The sequence below is a fragment of the Lycorma delicatula genome, chromosome 2, assembly GCF_047948215.1.
Source record: "Lycorma delicatula isolate Av1 chromosome 2, ASM4794821v1, whole genome shotgun sequence".
NCBI lineage: Eukaryota > Metazoa > Arthropoda > Insecta > Hemiptera > Fulgoridae > Lycorma > Lycorma delicatula.
Window position 1 is genome coordinate 12,331,928 of NC_134456.1, and position 23,427 is coordinate 12,355,354.

Genomic DNA, 23,427 nt, shown 5'->3' on the forward strand with positions numbered 1-23,427 from the left:
CTAAATTTGATCTTACAACTGTTAAGAGTAATTATACTGTAGTTTTTATTATATTTATATGTAAAAACTGCACAAAAACGTTTCGCTTACACTCAATCTTATAAACCTCCAGCTGATCAAGGTTACTTTCCAGCATTTTGATGAGTCAAGTTTTATCACTGTAACAGTGATTTCAAAATTATTAAACCGTAAGAACCAATAACCAGTAATAACATGACGATATCGAACGGAAAGCTCATCAATACGACCTATTTAACAGGAGTATATTACTGCGCAACTTTATAATATAACTCATTCATCCGAAAGTTTTAGATTTAATATCGACAGGTAAAAATCTTTTCACATGTTAAATAAATCGAAAAAAAACTCTTTCACATAAATAATCGATTTTTTAACTAAATAAATCATTAAAAAAAAATTGGTATTAATCATTAAAAAAAAAATTATAATAAATACTCGTACATCCTTTACAAATCAATATGTTTAAACTACTTTTAAAATCTTTCTTGTTTTTCACTTTATTTTAAAATCCCTTAGAAAAATTATGCCTTTTTTATAATTAGATTCTCTCATTTTAATATGATCATTAATTAGCAAAGGTTATAAATTATGCTGCCTTATATAAAGTTATTTTGTATAATCTTGTTAACGCCTAAAGTGAAATAATTAAATCTGGATAACTTATCAGAAATTTCTCTTTTTTTATCATTTCATTTCAATCATCAAGAAAGAAATATTTCATGAAAATTCTGAAAAAATATTTCTCACCAATATTTGGTTAATTCTTCGCTGTTGAAATTTTTTTCTGAAATTGGTGATTGCAAACCCCATTAAAATTTTAAACATAAATATAAACTTAATCCACTGAAGAGAGTTTTGAGAAATTACTGTATATTGGGAAAAATATATTACTATCTGAAATAGTAACCTTGCTAAGGTTATGATGGGTCTAGATTGGCAGTCTGGTATCTTGGAAGCTTTGACTTTTTTATAGCATTTGCCTATGTTGATCATGATACTTTATGTCGCAAGCTTGGGCAGTATGGAATTAGAGGAACTACCCTTTCTTGATTTCAATCATACTTAAGTGGATGAAAATAATTATTACTAATAAATACTGTGAATAAAAAATTTTAAGCTGCTGTAGAACATATTAATTGTTATGTTTCACAACATACTCTATTCTTTCTCGAGAATTTTCAGAAAAAGGAATAAAGAATGTAAATAGAGCATAATTTTTCTGGGCAAACGATTAATTAGTGAAATAAGCTATGATCGCGTTTATACGTGTAAATAAATTTGCAAAGATTCAATTGGAACTTTCCAAATGATAGGCAGACACGCTATTAATTCGGTAAGAAGGCCGGAAAAATAGTTTTGTGGCGAATAAAATGGCTTTTACAATCTACAAATCGTTATCAAACATTTAAAATTGTTGTGCCAAATTTAAACAGACATTTTTTTTAGCTTAAATTAAGAATAAAACTCCATTTTATAATTTATAATGTAAAAACGTTGTTTTCGATCTAAATGCATTTTTATTTTTGTCCCTTTCCTTTACTGCATATCACAGAGTAAATAAAAAATTTTTTTTAAATGTTTATATATATATATATATATATATATATATATATATATAAAGAGTGTCACGTGAGAATTCTTCTAAACTTCGTAGCCATATTTCCTTCATTAAAATAATGAAAAAAGTGCATACAGATATGTACCCGAAAACTCTTCGTTAGCGAGTTACGGCTAGTGAAACATTTTCTCCCGATTTCTGCTCCTCAGCTGAAATGAAGCCCGATTGAAATTCTGGAAAGGTAAATTAAGGGGTAAATTTAGTGGTTTTTGACCTGGAAAATTGTTAAAAATGGGTCCCTGAACTGTATCTCCATTATTTTCTATGGAATAGGATGTAATTAAAAAAAAATACATTTAGTTGAAAAACACAATTTTTTTAACTTTTACGTAAAATAACTGTTAAATATCAGCAAAAAATAAAACGTTTAATTTAATTGGTAGAGAATTTAATTCTGAGAAAATTGATTTAAATAAAATCAATAAAAAAAATAATGTATTATTCTTAAATGCAGAACAACATGTATCAATATGGAAAATACTGAATTACAATTTTAGACTAAAATGAAAAGCATTCTATCATTGGATAAAACTGTAAAAAGTATTAAAATTCTAAAACCAAATAAAAAAGCATAAGTTATTCTTACTTATCTCAACTGTGCAAAATATCCGCAATCAATCTTTTTTCTTGTCTTGTTTAGCCTCCAGGCCCACCATAAGGTATTACTTCAGAGGATGAATGAGGATGATATGTATGAGTGTAAATAAAGTGTAGTCTTGTACATTCTCAGTTCGACCATTCCTGAGATGTGTGGTTAATTGAAACCCAACCACCAAAGAACACCGGTATCCACGATCTAGTAGTCAAATCCTTGTAAAAGTAACTTTTACCTCTACAAAAAGAAATCCAAGGGATTCATATCAAGCGATCTAAACGACCATAGATGAGGTCCACCTCAACCAATCCAGCGGTTAGGAAATGTTTTATTCAGATAATGAATAACAGGACCATAAAAATTGGCTGGTACAAGCCCATTGCCCTTGGTTCTTTTACCAAGTGGAACATCCTTTAAAAGTACTGATAACTTATTTTGAAGAAAGTTCAGGTAACCATTACCTGTGAGTCTACCGTTGAAAATGTGAAGTTCAATAAAAAATATTACCTATTATCACTACACCAGACGATTATTGAAAAACGAGTCTGGAAATTCGTTTCAATGGTTTCGCGAGGATTGTCATATTTCCAAAAATATCTGTTTCATGTATCGTCTATTCCATCTCGCGTAAATGTTGCGTCATCTGTAAATAATATCAGCGATGGAAGCACGTTGTTTTGTAATAACCATTGACAATAATTCAGCCGCAGATTTTAAGCAGCTTTTTCAAGGTACTGAACTATTGGGTGGATAGAGATATTAAACCTTCCTTGTGTAGTGTCCGCCAAATAGTGTTGCGTGGAATCCCGAGACGTGCAGATAATCTACGAGTACTAGCAGTTGCTCTAGCATTCCGCTTTCTCGCAGGTGTCGGTGAGTATCTGCATTTTCTTGCCGGTTAGGAATATTTCAATTGGGAAATCTCCGACGATATTCTTCAGTGGATCTTGTAGCATTGCCGTTGCAAAAATCATGGATGAAAGAATGTCGGCATATTTCTGATTTATAAAGTTATACGGCTTTTCTCTTGAATTGCAGAACAAATCACTTATTATTATCAATACCACAATTAAAAAGCACTATATATTAGCTGCACTAATAATTAAGATATAAGATTATAATATTGCAGGGAGACAAATACGTATTAGCGTAATTTTTTTGTTCTTGTTTCACATGTAAGTACAACTAAATTGCTGTTGTCGTAGATAACTTCCTTTGTAGGAGTTAATTGCTGTTATACGTATATAATTTACATTTTCTCTTTACAATTTTCTCAGAATTTAATTTTCTGTCAATTTAACATAAGTTTTGTTTTTTTTTTTTTTTGATAATTTAACAACGTTATTTTACGGCAAAGCTAAAAAAACAATGTTTTGCAATTCAATTTTTTTTGTTTATTGTACCCTATTTCTAAAAAATAATGGTGATACTGTTCTGGGAACAATTTTTAAACATTTTTCGGGTCAAAATCCATAAGGGACTACAAAATTGCCCCTTAATTTACCTTCTCAGAATTTCAATTTGGCTTTATAGCGAACGAGCAGAAATTGTGGCGAAATCCTTCACAAACCATAATTTGCTAACCAAGCCTTTTCGGAAAAAAAATATATATACGAGTATATATATATATATGGATAAACTTTTTCCATTATTTTAATGAATAAATTACGCCTATGGAATTTAGTAGAATCCTCCCGAGATACTCTCTATTTATTAATACTGTATACAGAATAAAATATTATTTATGAAAATATAGAAATGGAGTCAAAGCTCTATTAAAAATTCTTTAAAAACTTTCGCAAAAGAAAAAAAAAATCGTTAAATAATAATTTTTATGGGAATGTAATTTTTTTTATTTTAGGTAGATTTCATAAGACCGGTAAATTTCTACATATCTTCGCGTTTCACAAACCCCAGACCCCAAAACCACCGTCAGCTCAAAATTTTATATATACATATAAATATATTTCACTTTCTTGTGGACACGATAACTGTCGTAATTTTGCGCCAATCACTTTCAAATTATTCCTTAAAAATGACTCATCCCAAAACCTCGATCGAGTTCGTTAACGGCCAAAATCGGAATATGCGGGTGAAAATGGGAAGGACCTAAAACTTATGTTAGTAAATATTTTGATATTACCAACCATTGGTCCATGGGGTGGATAAAACGGGGTTTGGAAGACAAAGAAACATACCTCCCTTAATAGGCACAGTATCGAATCGGTTTAAAGTGGTCATTAGTCCTCTAAACATTACCTAAAATTTTTTTCTGAAACAATTTTTGATATGACCAACCGTTACAATAAGTAATGACAAAAACAATATCGCTACAACTTTCTTGCAAGTGAAATATCGAATTCGTTTAAAGTCCTACTATTCTTTGGAGTAGAGCCTAAAACGTATCTAGGTAAATGTTTTTTATATCACCAACCATTGACCCAGGTGTTGAAAAAATGGGGTTTCGAAGACAAAAAAGAATCATACCTTCCTTAATAGGCATAGTATCGAATCGGTTTCAAGTGGTCGTTAGCCCTCCAAATATTACCTAAAACGTTTGTCTGTAACAATTTTTAATACGATCAACCCTTACGGCAGGGGATAACCAAAATGTTGCTGGAATTTAAGAAGATAGGGTTTGTCGTATGCTAAACATGTGAAAATTTTTTTCACATGCAACCTTTGTCGTATTGAGTAAATTTAAAGTTTTTCTTAACTTTATGGTGGAATTCTTTATTATCCCCTACTTAGCACCAGTTAAATATATTTCTATTTACTTTCGGCACGCCGGCAGGCGTCCCGAAAGGGATTTTTTTATTTTACTTCAACCTGAAAACAACTAAAAATAGAAAACTATTTTTCGTCAAAAAGATGAGAGCTCCCGTGGAAAAATTTAATTTCAGAGTGGTAGATAGGTATTTAACTACGATTTCGATTGGCGATAAAAAAGCATTTATCCTGCAAGATCTGTAAGTTTTCCGAGATTTGAGGTAAATCAGATGCCCTAGAATGTAATGCATCGTCAAAATTTAGTTTCGCCATTTACTTTTCTTGGTTCTTTGATTTATTTCACTGTTCTTTGTTTGATTAGTTTTACTCTTTGTCGTGTTTGAAAAGATAGATTCATTTTTGTATGTACTTATTATTTAGTACTTATAATATCCAATTTTTCGAAACCGAACAAAATAAATTAATATTTTATTCAAATGGTATGTAATTATACATTATACAGATAATGAGAGGAGTTAGTAAAATAAGATTCCATGGAAAAAAAACTATCCTGAAATAGAATCTTAATTTTAATTAATAAAAAATATATATATATAAAACTATTTTCCGCAAAATATATGATTTGAAAAAATCTGTTAAAGATGACAACAAATGTATTTCTTAACGCAGATAGTGTGTATATATATATATATATATATATATATATACACCTACAAAGGTAGTACACACGTGAACATATGGAAATATAGAACATATGGATATATATGAGGTGCCAGTACGGTGTCATTTTTTCCAGATACATAGAGGACTGGACGGTAATAAACCGCCATATTATTCGTTCAATCTGTGCTACATAAATCCGCCCGTGGGCCGGAACCAAAGTAATTACGTACGGGAATTACTTTGGTTCACCGTACTGGCTCCTCATCGAGACACCGTTCATCCGATAGCGGGGGAATGGTTGGACGCATGCCAGGGAAGGTTTCTGAATTAGTTTGTATCCGCTAGGTGGGGCTGTGGTCGAGATATTTCTAAAAATTGTATTTATGGTCCGATAAATATTATCGTACTTATTTATCAGATATGTATACATATACAGTTCTTTGAAGGATTTCAATGGAAAATGCTCTCTACATGTCATTATTTTATTCAAATCTACTTATGGTTTCTATAAATTGGCACAGATATTAAATTAACACTGCAGCAAAAAAAAACCCTGCAACATATATTAAAATTATTTTAGCTTCACTACTTAGAAGAAAATTAAAATAACAAGAACATTTTTTTTTTAAATGTATAATGCTTTTTTAATTTCAATTTTCAAAGTCCAGTTCGGATTAACAGTTTTTTAATTTGGCCCAGATACAAAAAATTAAAATGAAAGAATGGTTAAAAAAGTAAAATTTGTTTTAATATTTATTGAGACTTTTTTAAATCAGTTAATTTTTTTAATTTTATTTAATTAAAACTTATTTTCTTGTATTCACGTACTCCATAATACTATCTTTTAAACTATGATATTTAACGCAAAGAACATTAGTACAGCATTGAATATAAGTAACCTTTTCAAATGGTTACACAAATCATTAAACAAATTTTTTAAATTTTCTTCTGCTATGAAAATAAATAATGAGAAAGAAATGTAGTAAGAATAAAATTTCAATCTTCATCATTGGAAAGAGGTAAAAACAAATTTCCAGACATCGCTGCCAGGCTTATTATAAATAACATTTACTGATGTATAAAATACGACGAACAAAAGAAAAGTATAGATTACTTAATAACACATCAGTTTACTAATGTTACACATCAGTTTTTATTATACGAGTTATAACAGAATCTAATCTATATATATAAAAATGAATGAATGATTGTGTGTCTGTATGTCTCTTATACCTTCCTAAACCGTTCATCCGATAGCGATGAAACTTTGGGGGAATGGTTGGACGCATGCCAGGGAAGGTTCTGAATTAGTTTGTATCCGCTAGGTGGGGCTGTGGTCGAGATATTTCTAAAAATTGTATTTATGGTCCGATTTGGTTCATATTCAGAATATGTATTAGTCATATGAAAATAAATATTTTTGCAAAACATGGACCGCTAGGTAGCGCTGGGGTCGAGATATTTTGAATTTTTTTTTTATTGTCTGATTTCACTGCAAAAGTATGTTTCAGTGTTAATACTTACATATTATTTATAATGTTAAAATACATAATATTACCCATTTACATACGTAATATCAAAATATTAAACAAGATACCACATGTAATTTAAAAAGTACATCAAAAATTTTGTTTTGTTTCTTTTCCCCTAAGCGAACTCTACACAATAGCTGTCAAAAACATGTTATTTTTGAAAAACAGTTGATTACGTACGGCACGCAGTCAACAGCAGCAGTGAAACACTTTCAATTGAAAATCAATAAGCACTTTGTTGTTATAAAATCTTGTTATCGAGGAGATGGGTCTATTATGAAAATACATGCCCCAACACCATTACCAACTTAAAAATAAAACACACTCAACCTTCAGCACGCGTCCGCACACACAAACAAAACAAACTTTCATAGTGTATCTATACTAAAAAACAGTCCTATCGAGTTTTTTTTAAATACTTGTTTTTGTGACGTATCCAATAAATTAGCCGTAAACACAATTCAAAAATTCAAATATGAAATGGAATTTGAGTATTACGGCCAGGCATCTTGGTCTTAATATTATATTTTTACCTTACGAAAAATAAGATTCATTTACAGATTTCTAGACTGTTCATAACTAACATTGACAAAATATGAGTATGTTCGTCTTCTTGATTGAGTTGTAAGCTCGATTCGAACCTATGTGCCTTCCCTTGTAAGATCCAAGTATTTAATTAATTAAACTTTTATTTGGCTATAACTCTGAAACCAGTGAAAATAAGTACCACTTATTTTCAACAATATATCGTTGAAAAGTTGCCGGTGAGTGCTTATTACTGCAGTTAAGAAAAAGCCCAAAATCCAAAAGATTTGGATTTTGGGCTTTTTGGACATTTTTTGTACATTACAATCAAAAGGGGAGGTGTACAACTAGATGTTACAATAGTCCTAAATCCAATATTTCAATGTTTTCTAATCGTTTTTGAGTTATGCGTTTTTGAGATGTACGTATATACAGACGTCACGCCGAAACTAGTCAAAATGGATTCAGGGATGATCAAAATGGATATTTCCGTTGAAATCTGAAAACTGAAATTTTTCGCGATCACTATACTTCCTTGACTTCGTATAAGGAAGTAAAAACAACGGCACAATTTTTAAAAATTCACTTAAAGGTCTAATTTTAAATAAAAAAAAGATTAGGTACAAACAGATTATTAGTCTTCAACTAGCAATAATCGCACCTCAGATGAACTTCACTTGTTACGATATCGCCACTGCGCACAGTTCATTCATACATATCATCCTCATTCATCTTCTGAAAAATTATTTAAACGGTAGTTACCGGAGGCTAAACGGGAAAAAGAGAGAGATATTATTAGTCTTCAATTATCCTTTAGTTAATACGGTACATTTATCGGTAATATTATCAATTAAATCCTAAACCCAACTAATAAAATGAAAATTGAGCAAATTTTCCCAAGCTATAATTTATTGCGTCTTAGTATGAAATTTTTTCGGAAGCTATTCTTTGGAAAAACCGAAAAACAGCTCCAGAAAACTAACAGAAGAACAAAAACAAACATTCTGAAAAGAACGAAAAGGTACTGAAAACAACGAAAAGAAGAAAGGAAATGCAACGAGATCTAAAAAGGTCTAACCGACAAAAGTAGAAAAAAACGTTTAAATTTAATTTCTCATCATGTGATGAATAAATAACGTACTGTATGTATGTCATATAAATTATTTTGAGTTTCAGTAAAAAAAAGTAATAAATAATTGAATCATAACATCTTAGTATATCCGTCGGTTTTCAATTCGTTCTTCATATATTTGTCTGAAATTCCTTATTATCTTTCTGATACAAAGGTTTATAAAGCAACGGGAATAGAATCGTGGATAACGATATTGGTGTATGGTGTAAATAAGGAAAATTATTTGAGAGAACAAAATGAATCAATCACATTAAAATTTTATTTTTTTCGGTATCGAAAAAATTAAAAATCAAGAATATCAATTTTAAATAATTTAAAAATATTTCGTTTAAATAATAATTATTATTTTTTTATCACCCATGATCATTATTACAAACAAAAAAGTTATTAATTTATTATTATAAACAAAATAAGGGAAGCAATTTTAGGCCTCCTGGAATAGACGGAATACCTGTAGAATTACAGCGCAGTGCAGGTGAGGAAGCGATTGATAGATTATACAAACTGGTGTGTAATATTTATGAAAAAGGGGAAGTTCCGTCACACTTCAAAAAACGTTTTATAGTCATGATACCAAAGAAAGCAGGGGCAGATAAATGTGATGAATACAGAACAATTAGTTTAACTAGTCACGCATTAAAATCTTAACTAGAATTCTATACAGAAGAATTGAGAGGAGAGTGGAAGAAGTGTTAGGAGAAGACCAATTTGGTTTCAGGAAAAGTATAGGGACAAGGGAAGCAATTTTAGGCCTCAGATAAATAGTAGAAGGAAGATTAAAGAAAAACAAACCGACATACTTGGCGTTTATAGACCTAGAAAAGGCATTCGATAACGTAGACTGGAATAAAATGTTCAGCATTTAAAAAAAATTAGGGTTCAAATACAGAGATAGAAGAACAATTGCTAACATGTACAGGAACCAAACAGCAACAGTAATAATCGAAGAACATAAGAAAGAAGCCGTAATAAGAAAGGGAGTCCGACAAGGATGTTCCCTATAGCAGTTAATTTTTAATATTTACATTTATTCTCGTTTAAATTAAATTTAACGTATTTTTAGATTCATAGTAACAGTACAAGGTGAAAAAATAAAGATGCTACGATTTGCTGATGATATAGTAATTCTAGCCGAGAGTAAAAAGGATTTGGAAGAAACAATGAACGGCATAGATGAAGCCCTACGCAAGAACTATCGCATGCAAACAAATAATGAACTGTAGTAGAAATAACAAAGATTGACCACTGAATGTGAAAATAGGAGGAGAAAAGATTATGGAGGTAGAAGAATTTTGTTATTCGGGAGGTAGAATTACTAAAGATGGACGAAGCAGGAGCGATATAAAATGCCGAATAGCACAAGCTAAACGAGCCTTCAGTAAGAAATATAATTTGTTTATATCAAAAATTAATTTAACTGTCAGGAAACAATTTTTGAAAGTTATGTTTGGAGTGTCGCTTTATATGGAAGTGAAACTTGGACGATCGGAGTATCTGAGAAGAAAAGATTAGAAGCTTAAATTAGAAGATATTAAATTAGAAGATTAATAAATTAGAAGATTAGAAGCTTAAATTAGAAAAGTAGAAGCTTAAGATTAGAAGATTAAATGCGGTGCTATAGGAGAATGTTAAAAATCAGACGGGTGGATAAAGTGACAAATGAAGAGGTATTGCGACAAATAGATGAAGAAAGAAGCATTTGGAAAAATATAGTTGAAAGAAGAGACAGACTTATAGGCCACATAATAAGGCATTCTGGAATAGTCGCTTTGATATTGGAAGGACAGGTAGAAGGAAAAAATTGTGTAGGCAGGCCACGTTTGGAATATGTAAAAAACAAATTGGTAGGGATGTAGGATGTAGAGGGTATACTGAAATGAAATGACTAGCACTAGATAGGGAATCTTGGAGAGCTGCATCAAACCAGTCAAATGACTGAAGAAAAAAAAAAATAAACTAATTAAAATCCTAAAATGAACTAGAATGTTTATATTATGTCATTTGATAATCATTTATAATACAAATAATTTGTTTACGTTTATTTTTAAAACATATACGCTTTATTACATTATGTACTACGTAAAGGATCAACAGATTTCAGTATAAGGGATTTCATTGATCTCATAGAACAGAACTAATTCAGTGCCTGAAGACTAGTTAATTAAATTTCACTTAACATTAGATAATCGTATTGACCTATTTAACAGGAAACAGGTATAACTATATAGGTGTAGTGTAAACTTCCTGTTCAATAAACCAACACTAATTCTATTGTAGAAAAAAATCTTTTACGTTTTACTCTAAAATCATAAACTTACAATTAAGTTACTTTTCTTATTATCCACAGTAAAAAAAAAAACTACAAAAAGAGAAGCAAAATTTAATAGTATTATATGGTAAAAATGTTTTGTTAACCGCTGAAGTTTAGTTATATTATGGGGAAAATCCTAAAATGAGTTATAAATAAATTTAATAAACAAAAAAGACGCAAATGTTCTTTAAATTTTGAATTTTTTATGTTAACATTAAATTAAAATCAAGCAATTTATTAACCCTTAATTGAAATTTTTTTTTTGTTTTTTTTTTGTCTTCAGTCATTTGACTGGTTTGATGCAGCTCTCCAAGATTCCCTATCTAGTGCTAGTGGTTTCATTTCAGTTTACCCTCTACATCCTATATCCCTAACAATTTGTTTTACATATTGCAAACGTGGCCTGCCTACACAATTTTTTCCTTCTACCTGTCCTTCCAATATTAAAGCGACTATTCCAGAATGCGTTAGTATGTGGCCTATAACTCTGTCTCTTCTTTTGTCCCTATACTTTTCCTGAAACCAAATTGGTCTTCTCCTAACACTTCTTCCTCTCTCCTCTCAATTCTTCTGTATAGAATTCTAGTTAAGATTTTTGATGCGTGACTAGTTAAGCTAATTGTTCTGTATTCTTAACATTTATCTGCCCCTGCTTTCTTTTTAATCATGATTATAACACTTTTTTTGAAGTCTGACGGAAATTCCCCTTTTTCATAAATATTACACACCAGTTTGTATAATCTATCAATCGCTTCCTCACCTGCACTGCGCAGTAATTCTACAGGTATTCCGTCTATTCCAGGAGCCTTTCTGCCATTTAAATATTTTAATGCTCTCTTAAATTCAGATCTCAGTATTGTATTTCCCATTTCATCCTCCTGAACTTCCTCTTCTTCCTCTATAACATTATTTTCTAATTCATTTCCTTCGTATAACTCTTCAATATATTCCACCCATCTATCGACTTTACCTTTCGTATTATATATAGGTGTACCATCTTTGTTTAACACATTATTAGATTTTAATTTATGTACCCCAAAATTTTCCTTAACTTTCCTGTATGCTCCGTCTATTTTACCAATGTTCATTTCTCTTTCCACTTCTGAACACTTTTCTTTGATCCACTCTTCTTTCGCCAGTTTGCACTTCCTGTTTATACCATTTCTTAATGCTTGATTTTCTAATTCTTGAAAATTTTTATCACAATATTAAAAATCAAAAAAAATATCTTACAAATTACCAAACCTCAATTCAGTGCCGTTTTTAAAATGCCAAAATTGTAAAATAATTAAAAAATGATAATTTATTTACTTTGAAAATCATTTATTTTAAACATGTTTTCTTTTAAATTAAAATTATTATTTTTTTAATATTTCCTTTTTTTAATAGGATATGCCAAAAACAAAAAAAAAATGGCAGGATGAAAAAAAAATAATACATTCATACAAAATAGAGAAGTTAAGAATTATACTTTTTAATAAAAATAAATAAATATATTAAAAAAATGACATACAAGTGACTACTTAACCAAGTTTAAAAAGACTCAATTTAATATGGAAATTTTTTTTTTTTTTTATTTTACTTTATATTAAAAATAAATAAATTTAACAGTCAGTAGAACATTTTCAAATCTTTATTAACTCTACTGTTTCTATTAAAAAAAAATTGGTTGGAATGTTTATAATAACGTATTGTTTTTTTTAACCCAGTTTGAGAAAACACATTTTATTTTTAAATCTGTATTAATGTTGTTTACAAAAAAATTTTAAAATAAATTTTTTTCTTAAGATTCGCTTGAATTACTCTTAGTATAATAGCAGAACAAATTATGCATCATTAAGTCATTAAACTGTAACACTATGCATTTTTTATGAAAAAAAAATAAATCTTCAAATCATCTAGGCAAACATGTAGTGCTTTATTTTAATAATATTTTTCTAAGTTACCTGAACGACTCATCAACTGCTTCTTGCTCTAAATTACTTTGCAACAGCTTTTAAAATAAATTAAGTTCTGGTACAGTATCTTTGATGTTACACGAGTATCTGACAGTGTTCGATAATATCCTACAAAAATTACGTTAACTAACATGATTTAGTTTTAAAAACTAAAATTAATAAAATAATATTTCTAAAAAAAAAACCAGTCGCATGTTTTTAATGTATGAATTTTAAATAATTAAACATCCAAAAAACAATATATACGTGGTTACACAAATAAAAATTCTCTGTATAAGTTAAATAAGATATAAACGTTCGGAGCTTCAGCTGTTTCTCTGGGTTTATTTGAAAGAAAAGGTTTATGTAAATAAGCCACAAAATTTAGAAGAAGTATAAACCATTCGATCCTAAAACAGCAGCAATACCGATAAAAACATTGGTTTTAACTGCAAAATGTGTTAAATATAATCTATATTTGTAAACGCTTCACAGGTTAGCATTTAATAAATATTTTCAAAACCTAACTCAATAATAAATCATGTTTTGACTGAAATTTAATTTAAAGATAAAAAAATTAATTTTGAATTAATCTGTAATGTTTTATTAAAAAAAAAATTGGTAATTAACTTTTAGCCAACTCTATATATATATATATATATATATATATATATATATATATATATATATATATATATATATATATATATATATATATATATATATATATATATATATATATATATATATATATATATATATATATATATATATATATATATATATATACTTTTCCTCAAGAAAAATATTGTCCAACACAGCGTAAAAATGAACCGTTTTGTATTATACTAGTTCCCCATCGCAGCTTCACATATGGTTACTTGCGTTTCCTGCGTTACTTGCGTGTGGTTTACTTGCGTCATATGGTTACTTGCGTTTTCCGTAGCGGTTAAATCGTTTTATTTTATGTTTATTAGCCAAGAAACCGGAACAGGTGCAGCCAGTCACACAAACAGTAACAGTGGCAGTGGCTGTCTAGGTTGAGCCACAGCGCCGGTGTACTTTAGCACCTCTTAAAAACATCTGAATTAAAATAAAAGGTACGAAAATTATTTCTAAATATTTATTTGAAGAATATTTGCAAGCCCAAATATTCCGGGCGATGATAACGCCCAGGCATTTTTCGCCCATAAACAACAACAAAAAAAAAACTACTAAATATCTCGTTTACTATAGACGGGATTAGAAAAATGAACAATCATTTTTCAAACATTTTTCTTACCTTTCTTCAGCTTCATTCAGCGTCGCATTTCAAAAATCTATAAATTGGTTTATTGACATGAAGATTACACTCACCTAAAATCAGGCTGGATTTCTTCATTTGCTTCCGAGAAATAAAAAAAAAGTAACAGGGTTTCATAAAAAAAAAAGAAGAAAAATCAATTTTAATCATTAAAACTCTGAATAAAACTAAAAAAAAAACTAGAAATTGGTTTTTAGATGTTCATAATCAATCAGTTCAAACCCAGCTCACAGTTCACAATTCAATATATTAAATTATATATTAATTTTTCCCTGAGGTAGGTAATCCCCACGTCCGGAACACAACATCTACTACATTCCACGTCCAGGGCGGCAACAGCTGTACTTATGTACAATACATATAGCTGGCTAACGGGGCTCCGAGTAAATTCCTCGGATGTATTACTTTACTGATCTGTCTCCATCTTCAGGTCAACAGATGGATTGGATTTTTCTCCTACCTGCAGGATATGAACAATTTATTGATTAGGAAGTGGACACATACCAAACTTAGTGCTGGCGATGTGGCGGCCAGGGTCAATGTTATTGCAGGTGTAACGAAGAACCTTCCGTTGTCCACATGCCCCCTGCGATGGCAAGCATGTAGCAATGGTGACCATGTATGTCGGTGCATGGGAGCTCTGAAAGCTTCGGTGAGTAGGAGCCTGGAGTCAGTGCAGAGACTACGCATCCGCTCTCTGCCAGGACATATGCCGGTTCCACCGGAGTACCGGATCGGACCTCCAAGGTTAGTAGCCCTGGAGTGGGGGTGTACCCCGGCGGCTAGCCTTGCTACAGAAGGGATCCACTGTTCATGAATATTGAACAATCAAACGTGGCAGAGGGTGCACGTAAACACCCTCGTTTAGAATCCTCCGATTCGCCACAAGCGAAGAGGAAAAAGACCAAGGAGTCAGATAAAATTAAGAGAGATGCTGATAAAATCAGTAAGGAATTGAGAAAGTCTTTGTTTGGAAACATTCCTCCCAAACCGAGTTTTTTAATTATTACAAAGGAGAATGGAAACTTCCAAAAAGTTAGTCCATTCTTAATCGCAAGAGAAACAACAAATTGTGCTGGTGGTCCCGTTAAAGAAATACGAAAGACTTTTAATGGATTGCACGTCGAAACTATCAACGACGTGCAAAGCCAGAAAGTTCAGGCGTTGAAGAAGATCGGTGAATTTGCGGTTTCTGTCCAACCGCATAGCACACTGAACTCATCTAGAGGAGTTGTTGTTTGTCGCGTTCTTCTTAATTGTACAGAAGAAGAAATTTTACAAGAAATGTCGAATCAGGGACTAACTCAATGTCGCAGACTTACTATGAGAAGAAATGGAGAGATTCATCCATCGGCCTCGCATGTTTTGACATTTAATAGGCCGAATTTTCCTGAAAAGGTACGAGCTGGCATCCATCGGCTTGATGTACGAGCTTTCATTCCGCAGCTGATGAGATGTTTTAAGTGTCAACGATTCGGGCACACAGCAGCAAGATGAGAAGCGCAGGAAATATGTATATGTGGAGAGAAAACACATGAGTGTGACACATGTAAAGACCCTCCAACCTGCGTTAACTGTAAAGGGCATCACAATTGTCGTTCAAGAAACTGCCCTACATATAAATTAGAAACAGCCATTCAGGAACTTAAAACGCTTCAGAAGGTCAGTTATCCCGAAGCGAAGAAAATTGTTAAATCAGCGTACACCACGACCATCGACTTCTTACGCAGAAGCAGCGGCTGCCCCTTCCACATCTAAAATGAATGTGGAGCAGTTGCTTAACTCGATGGCACCAAGTCTTGCGACAATGATTGAAAGAATCATTGATTCAAAGATTGAGTCGACTCATCAGAGAAAACAAAGTAAAGATGAGAAGGCTCATCCCCGGACTGACGCCGTTGACATGAGAGGCGCACCAGCGCCGTTTAGAAAACCAATTAAATCTGTGATTGTAAAGTCACCAACTTGCGTAAAAATTAAAAATCTTGATTTATCTGACGGAGAGAAACAGATCACTCCGTCATGTAGTCACAAACCAAAAGAAATTGTGACAAGAAAACCTGAATCTGCGGAAATGGAGGTGCAAGTTATTATAGAAAAAGTACCAGACGCTGATGAAATAAAACCTGTATCAATAGAGCCTCCAAAAGCGCAAAGATCAGCTTCGGTGAGAGGATCTATTTCAGCTGGACCCAGTACTGCAGTATAGATAGAGTCCGGCTCATCCGCCGCGGAGACATCATCGCTCATTAGTTTAGATTCTTTAGCAAAGATGCTAACAGCACCGGCGATAGTTTCATCAACTGACGTCAGCCGAAGAACGTCACTGGCATCCGAAATAGAGGAAGACGATGCCATGTCTGAGGCCTCAGATACGCTATCATCAGAGGTTGAGGCCGTCAGAAGAATGGAGAAACGGTGCAAGAAAGGATGGCCGAAAGGAAAGCCTAGAAAGTAGTATTCTGGATTCGAAGTTAGAAGAACATAAATTTTTGAACATTTTTGATTCATAGAAATGTGAATAATTGAAGCTTTTTTTATTTTTTTTTTTGAAGTGGGATGGGGTAATGACCAAAGTAGTCGATGCCCCTAAAAACCTCAAAAAAAAAAAAAATTAAAGTTTGTGCTTCAGCCGGTAAATCTCCACTATCAGATTTTATATGTATATATATATTAATATATATATTATAGATTTTTCGAAATTCAAAATATCCAAAAAACCTTATCGGTTGTGCCAAGAAACATGAGTAAAAATTTAGTTATGGAAGATCGGGTAGTCTCTGTTTATCCCGAACAAAAAACCCTCTTTCTCTTTATATAATAATAGTATAGATTACTTTAATGTAAGTAAATTTATTTCTATTATATAATATTATTCATTCGATTGTTTCGAATCATTCAGTACAAACTCTGTTCACGGTTCATTAAGTCAATCCGTTGAAGTTTGTGCTTCAACCAGCAAACCTCGATTACTATAAATATGTGAGTATAAATTGTTTTTTTTTTTTTTTGAGATGAAATATATAGAAAATCCTTCTCGGTTATGCCAAAACACATGTATAAAAATTTAGTAGCGATATATCGGGTAGTTTTTATTTATCCCGATCAAACAAAAACCGTATTCCTCTTTATAAAATAGTATAGATTAAAATTAATAAAAAACGTTTTTTTTAACAAGAACAATTTTTGGATTGATAGCTAAGAGCCCAGATCATCCAACCTACAAAAAAATCCATTAACATATAGAAATACCAGTATTTTACTTTTATTCCAATCAGTTCAACAATTTTTGAAGTTAAAAATTACACGAGTTACAAACAACAAGACAGATAAGTTACCTAGTCCGAGTATTATAATGTGATTTAACGGAGCATAATTATATCTATCTTAATTTTACTTAAACAAAATGCGTATCATAACAATGTATACCGTTTTATTAAACTAAAACTTCTTTATGTTACAACAGAGTTATTTAGGTACTAGATTGTAACTAGATTACAATCTTTCAAAAATGATTGACTATTACTTTATCAGTAGGAGGTAGATGCTATTATTATTATTATTAATACAACACATAATAAGAATAAACAACTGAAAAATCTGATTATAATCATTTAATTAATTTTAATCAAAATTATATATACTGTACCACCCGCGAATACTGCTGACTGAAACTAAAACAAGAACTCCAGATAAAATATAATCTCTTTTTGGAATCTATAGTCGTTGAACGGTTTATATATGCAGTTGGATATATCCAAACGCCCATATAGCTTTGCGGTAGAGCCAGTTCTTAAACTTTTACTCTTACCCGTTTTTCATTTATAACTTCTGTGTCCCTTAATAGTTTTAATTATTTTTTACGCGGACCGTATTACATGGTGGACCGAATATATTAAGAATGGCAGGCCCGCTGGGATCGGTTTTCTACAGGGCGGTGGCCTCGAGCGCTAATTTAGCAAGTGAAACTTGGGTCAATAAAAAATTTGGTGAAATCTCCTACTGGCTGATCCAGTTTTTGACTGGGCACGGGGTGTTCCGGGTGTACTTACATACGCGATAGAGGGCTAGAGACTCCTGTCGGTCTTGGGAGGGAGCTTGATACCCCGAAGCACGTTGTGTTCGACTATCGGGCGTGGAACAGGGAACGTCAGCAATATAAATTGATTATTGGACCATTTTCAGCAGTTGTGGATCATATGTTGGCGGATGAGACGCATTTTCGATAATATCCGATTACGTTACACGTATCCTTTAGCAGAAGGGTAGAGCTAATGGAGCAATGAGGGGATGAATGACAGCTCTCTGCTGAGTTGACGTTCGTTTGGGCACGCAAATGTGAGGCACGGGGACTCTCTTCTCATCTTGTAGGGAAAGAAAAGACCGTAGTCCCGGTGGAAATACCCTTTCAGGTGTTTTCGTTAGAGGCAGGATGACATAAAGACCGAGTCTCGGCTCCTGGAGTGAGGAAAGAGGAACGACAATGTCGGGTCTGGTAACCATACTCCGGGAGTTAGTGGCAGTAATAAATTAAGTACCGACTGGCAAGCTGACCTGTCATGCCGGACGTACTGCCGGTTTGCGGAAAAGCTAGTTAGAGTGAAAGGACACTCCCCCGGACTGTGTTATGCGTCATTGTGATATCCGGTCCGGGGTTGAGGAGGAAAAATTATTTATTACGTAACTTTATTAGGCTTTTAACTATTTATTGTAAGTTATGTTAATTTTAAGGTTACAACCACATGCGGTAGCAGTAGCGTAATTACATGATTCTGAATATAGGCTGTAGTGCGCCACATTCATAAAATATATTGTTGATTTTATCTGATAAAGACAAATAGTTAATTCGAACTTAGAATAGTTTTTTTTATAAATTTATAGGTTATGTTTGTTTTAACCCAATAAACCTATTTTATATCTATATGTAAGAAAGTTAATTGTTTATGCATAGTAACGAGAAGGTTATGCCCATTTAACGAATTGTACTTTTGTAGTATACGAAAAAAGTCAAGACTGCTAGAGATTCCAAAGGATATTCAGAGATCCTACCGCTGGCAAGGAGGTCGACAATATCATAAGTATATATTCAAATTATTTAAACCAATTTGCATGCAGTTAACAGCTTTCAGTTATTCGCTGGGAAGAGATTGCATAACCAACACAAAACAAAACTAGGACTCGCCACCAGAAGCGTTTTAGCTAGAGTAACCAAGGTTCCACCTCGGAAATGGGTGCCAAGAGTAAACTGTATACCTACTAGGAGGCTTCCTACCGTACTCTTTACGAAAATTACGTTGAACTGCAGTTGCTGCCTGCAAATTGTGAAACAAAAACACACAGCGAGCACGGTCCACACCAGTAAACGTATCCATTTTTACAACTCTGGTGACGATGCTGGTGGCCGAATTCGGTACTAATGAAGTACATGAGTCAAAACCTAATGTACTTTGCTATGAAATGCTACTCCAACTGAATGTGTAAGTTATTTAAATAAATTTTTATATACTTTTTTAAAGTTGCGAAGTCCTTTTTGAATCAGCTGATATGATGGCTGTAGGGACACTAGGGCAGAAAGTTTTGTTTTTCAAAGTCCGTTACGGTTTGACTGTAGTATGTATACTTCTATTAATATCTAAAATTTTCCTTGAAAATTTTCAAACATTAATAATAAAATTGAATTTACAGAATGAATTTTGTGAAACAGATATTCCAAACGAATAATCCTGCTTAAGCCAATAATTTATAGTTCTTACTTTTTAACGAATAAGTTAAAATAAACAAATAATATCAGTATGTCGTCCAATCGTAAACTGTATTTTTCAGTTATTACATAATCGTAAGTTATTTACATCGTTATATAATAATCTATATAATTAAAAATGAAAATGTTCGTTTGTTCAAAATCTTAAATCTCCAAAAGTTCATCAACGATTGCTTTGAAATTTTGAAACAACGTTACATTCGAATACCCACGTGTTTTTATATACCTAAGATGTCACACCTGTGACAGGTAAAAACGTGCTTTTTTTGAAAAACAGCGCTATCTGTTGGGCGTAAAATCGAAACACGCTATACTAAATATTTTTGATTCCATTTCAATGTGTCCGATACGTGTGTCCACTATAGACTAAAAAACTACTGGATCGATTTACGCGCGGAGAAAAAGGGAAAGAGGAAAAAATCGGAAAATCGAAAAAGTAAAAGGGAAGAAGTAAAATGGGAAGAAGGGAAAAGTGTAAAAAATGGGAAAACGGGGGAAAGGAAATGGAAATGGGAAAGGATAAAAAATAAAAGAGGAAAGGGAGAAATATGAAGGTGCAAATGGAATAAGGAAAAAGATGAATGGGGGAAGGAAAGGAAAATGAGAGGAACTGGGAAACGAGAAAATAAAGGGGAAATAGGGAAGGGAAAAAGGGGTGTGGTGAAAATGAAAATGGAAAAAAGTAAAATGGGGGAAAGGAAAATAAGGAAAGGGAATGAGGAGAAAGGGTAAAAGAGAAAGGTTAAATTTTGTGACGTTCCGTAATGTTCATTTTGTTAATGTTTAATCAAACTTTCAATTGTGTTCATTTAATATAAATATATATATATATAAACTTAAATCCAGCAATAGCGAAGCATTGCCGGGTCTGCTAGTAATCATAATAATAAAACCCACCGGGTTGGTCTAGTGGTTAACGCGTCTTCCCAAATCAGCTGATTTGGAAGTCGAGAGTTACAGCGTTCAAGTCCTAGTAAAGCCAGTTATTTTTACACGTATTTGAATACTAGATCGTGGATACCGGTGTTCTTTGGTGGTTGGGTTTCAATTAACCACACATCTCAGGAACGGTCGAACTGAGAATGTACAAGACTACACTTCATTTACACTCATACATATCATCCTCATTCATCCTCTGAAGAATTATCTAAACGGTAGTTACCGGAGGCTAAACAGGAAAAAGAAAGAAAGTAATCAAAATAAAAATGCTATTACATAACATGAAAGATCGTAAGTTATTCCAGCGATTAAATAACTGAATACATTACTTAACTCTTGCAAGCAAATATTAAATTTGATTGATTTGAGTTCTGTCAATAAAGTGCTTTGTTTAAACAATCCAATGCACATGTAATTTCTAAATTTACACATTTGCTTTCACTTCATAATGTAGCTATAGTAAACTCCAAAAAATTAAAAAATATTTTTTTGTAAAAAAAGTAAGACATTAGATATAAATAATAATAAAAAATTAATCAAATATCTAGATATAAATATATATAATATAATAATAGTCATATTTAGATTATAAATCTAGATATAAAATTTTAAATAGAAATTGAAAAAATACAGTAGATATAATTAATTATTTACATATATACTGTATTACCAATTATCTACGTAACCCTCCTAGAAATTAATCCATGGAGCCAATGCGTAACATATACAAGGTAGGTAATTTTGAGATCACACAAAGTAGCTTTTTGTTTTGTATATTATAAAAAAATTGTAATTATGAAGTGTCCTTTTTTATACATGTATTTTATTTATTTACTGCAGAAGTTATCATTAGTTCTCTTCACTGGATTCAAGACAGATGTAATTTCTTATTTGCTTAAGCATAATACAAGAAATTATCTTAACTCTCTTGATATAAATTTATTAATTTATTCAATACCAAAATATTTGAGTTAATAGTGTTAATTTTTACACAACACTTTTTCTTAGAATGTAAAATGAAATTGTGTATTTTATACTTTAGTAATTGGTAATAAAAGAAATAAATTATATTTTTATAAACCAGAATTAATTCTGTGGCGATAAAAATAATTTATTGTTTAAAGCATTGATTCAATCTAAACTAGACTACGGATGTATCGTATATTCATCCGCTAGAAAGTCGCACTTAAGAAAGTTAGACGTAGTTCATAATAGCGGAATAAGATACGCAACAGGTGCTTTCCGTACAAGTCTGGCGGCTAGTCTGATGTCTGAAGCCGGAATAATGCCACTACATTATAGAAGAGAGATCCTCTTGTTAAGATATGCAGCAAATATATGGGCTTTCCCTGCTCATATAAATAATAAATTGTTTACGAATCATCCCATGGCTGCATTATACGAACGTCGTGCTACCTATTCCAGACCAGCCGGAATTAGGTACCACGAATTAAGAAATAAATATGAAGTTGCCATTCCAGATACATTGGCAATTTCTACTAGAGAAATACCGCCATGGCTCTTGCCAGCGGTTAATACAAGTTTGGATCTCTATCAAGGAGAAATAAAAAAGAAACCAGCAGTGATCATCCAGCAGGAATTTTTGGCAACCGTCAGTAGTTACGAAGAACATATTAGAATTTATACTGACGGTTCTAAAACCGAACATGGTGTTGGATGCTCGATATATGTAAATGAAGAAGCCCACTCTTGGAGACTGCCAGATGTGGCCAGTGTCTACACGGCAGAACTCACTGCAATTCAGCAAGCTCTTCGCTACACTGAACACTATTGCGAAGAGAGAGTGCTAATATGTTCCGATTCATGAAGTGCACTCGTCGCAATTCGGAACAAGAACATTAAGAATGTCCTAATTGCAAACATCCTGTCCATTTTATACGTACTAAAACAACGAGGACAGCGATGCGTATTTGTATGGACTCCAGGGCATGCTGGTATTATAGGTAATGAAATCGCAGACGAAGCTGCCAGAAAGGCAACAGTCTGCGATGACTTGGATGCATTTCCTGTAAGAGTGGCAGATGTTAAAAGCCGTCTAACCAACATAGTAAGAAACAAGTGGAATGGTGAATGGAGGAGTTTAAATACAAAATTAAACTCGGTTAAAACTTCTCCTTATAAATGGAAAAGCGACTTTAAGTTGACTCGCCGTGAACAAGTAGCGGTGACCAGACTTAGAATCGGTCACACGCGATTAACAAATTTATATTTGTTAACCGGCGAAGTGAGACCAATGTGTGGTGTTTGTAATAAAACACTGACAATCAAGCATCTAATAGAAGAGTGTACCATATATGAGGACCTCAGAAAGAGGTTCCGTCTTACAAATAATATTAGTG

At 32.2% G+C, this 23,427-nt stretch overlaps 1 protein-coding gene and 1 non-coding gene across 4 annotated transcripts in view; one reads left to right on the forward strand and one right to left on the reverse strand.

Moving 5' to 3' along the window:
* The window catches only part of rdgC (retinal degeneration C), a 968,675-nt gene that overhangs the window by 935,661 nt on the left and 9,587 nt on the right, over positions 1-23,427 (forward strand). The gene's annotated exons all lie outside the window — the stretch shown is intronic.
* On the reverse strand, positions 8,255-8,390 carry LOC142320677 (U4 spliceosomal RNA). Its single transcript, XR_012755468.1, has one exon. It is a non-coding gene; the product is annotated as a U4 spliceosomal RNA (small nuclear RNA).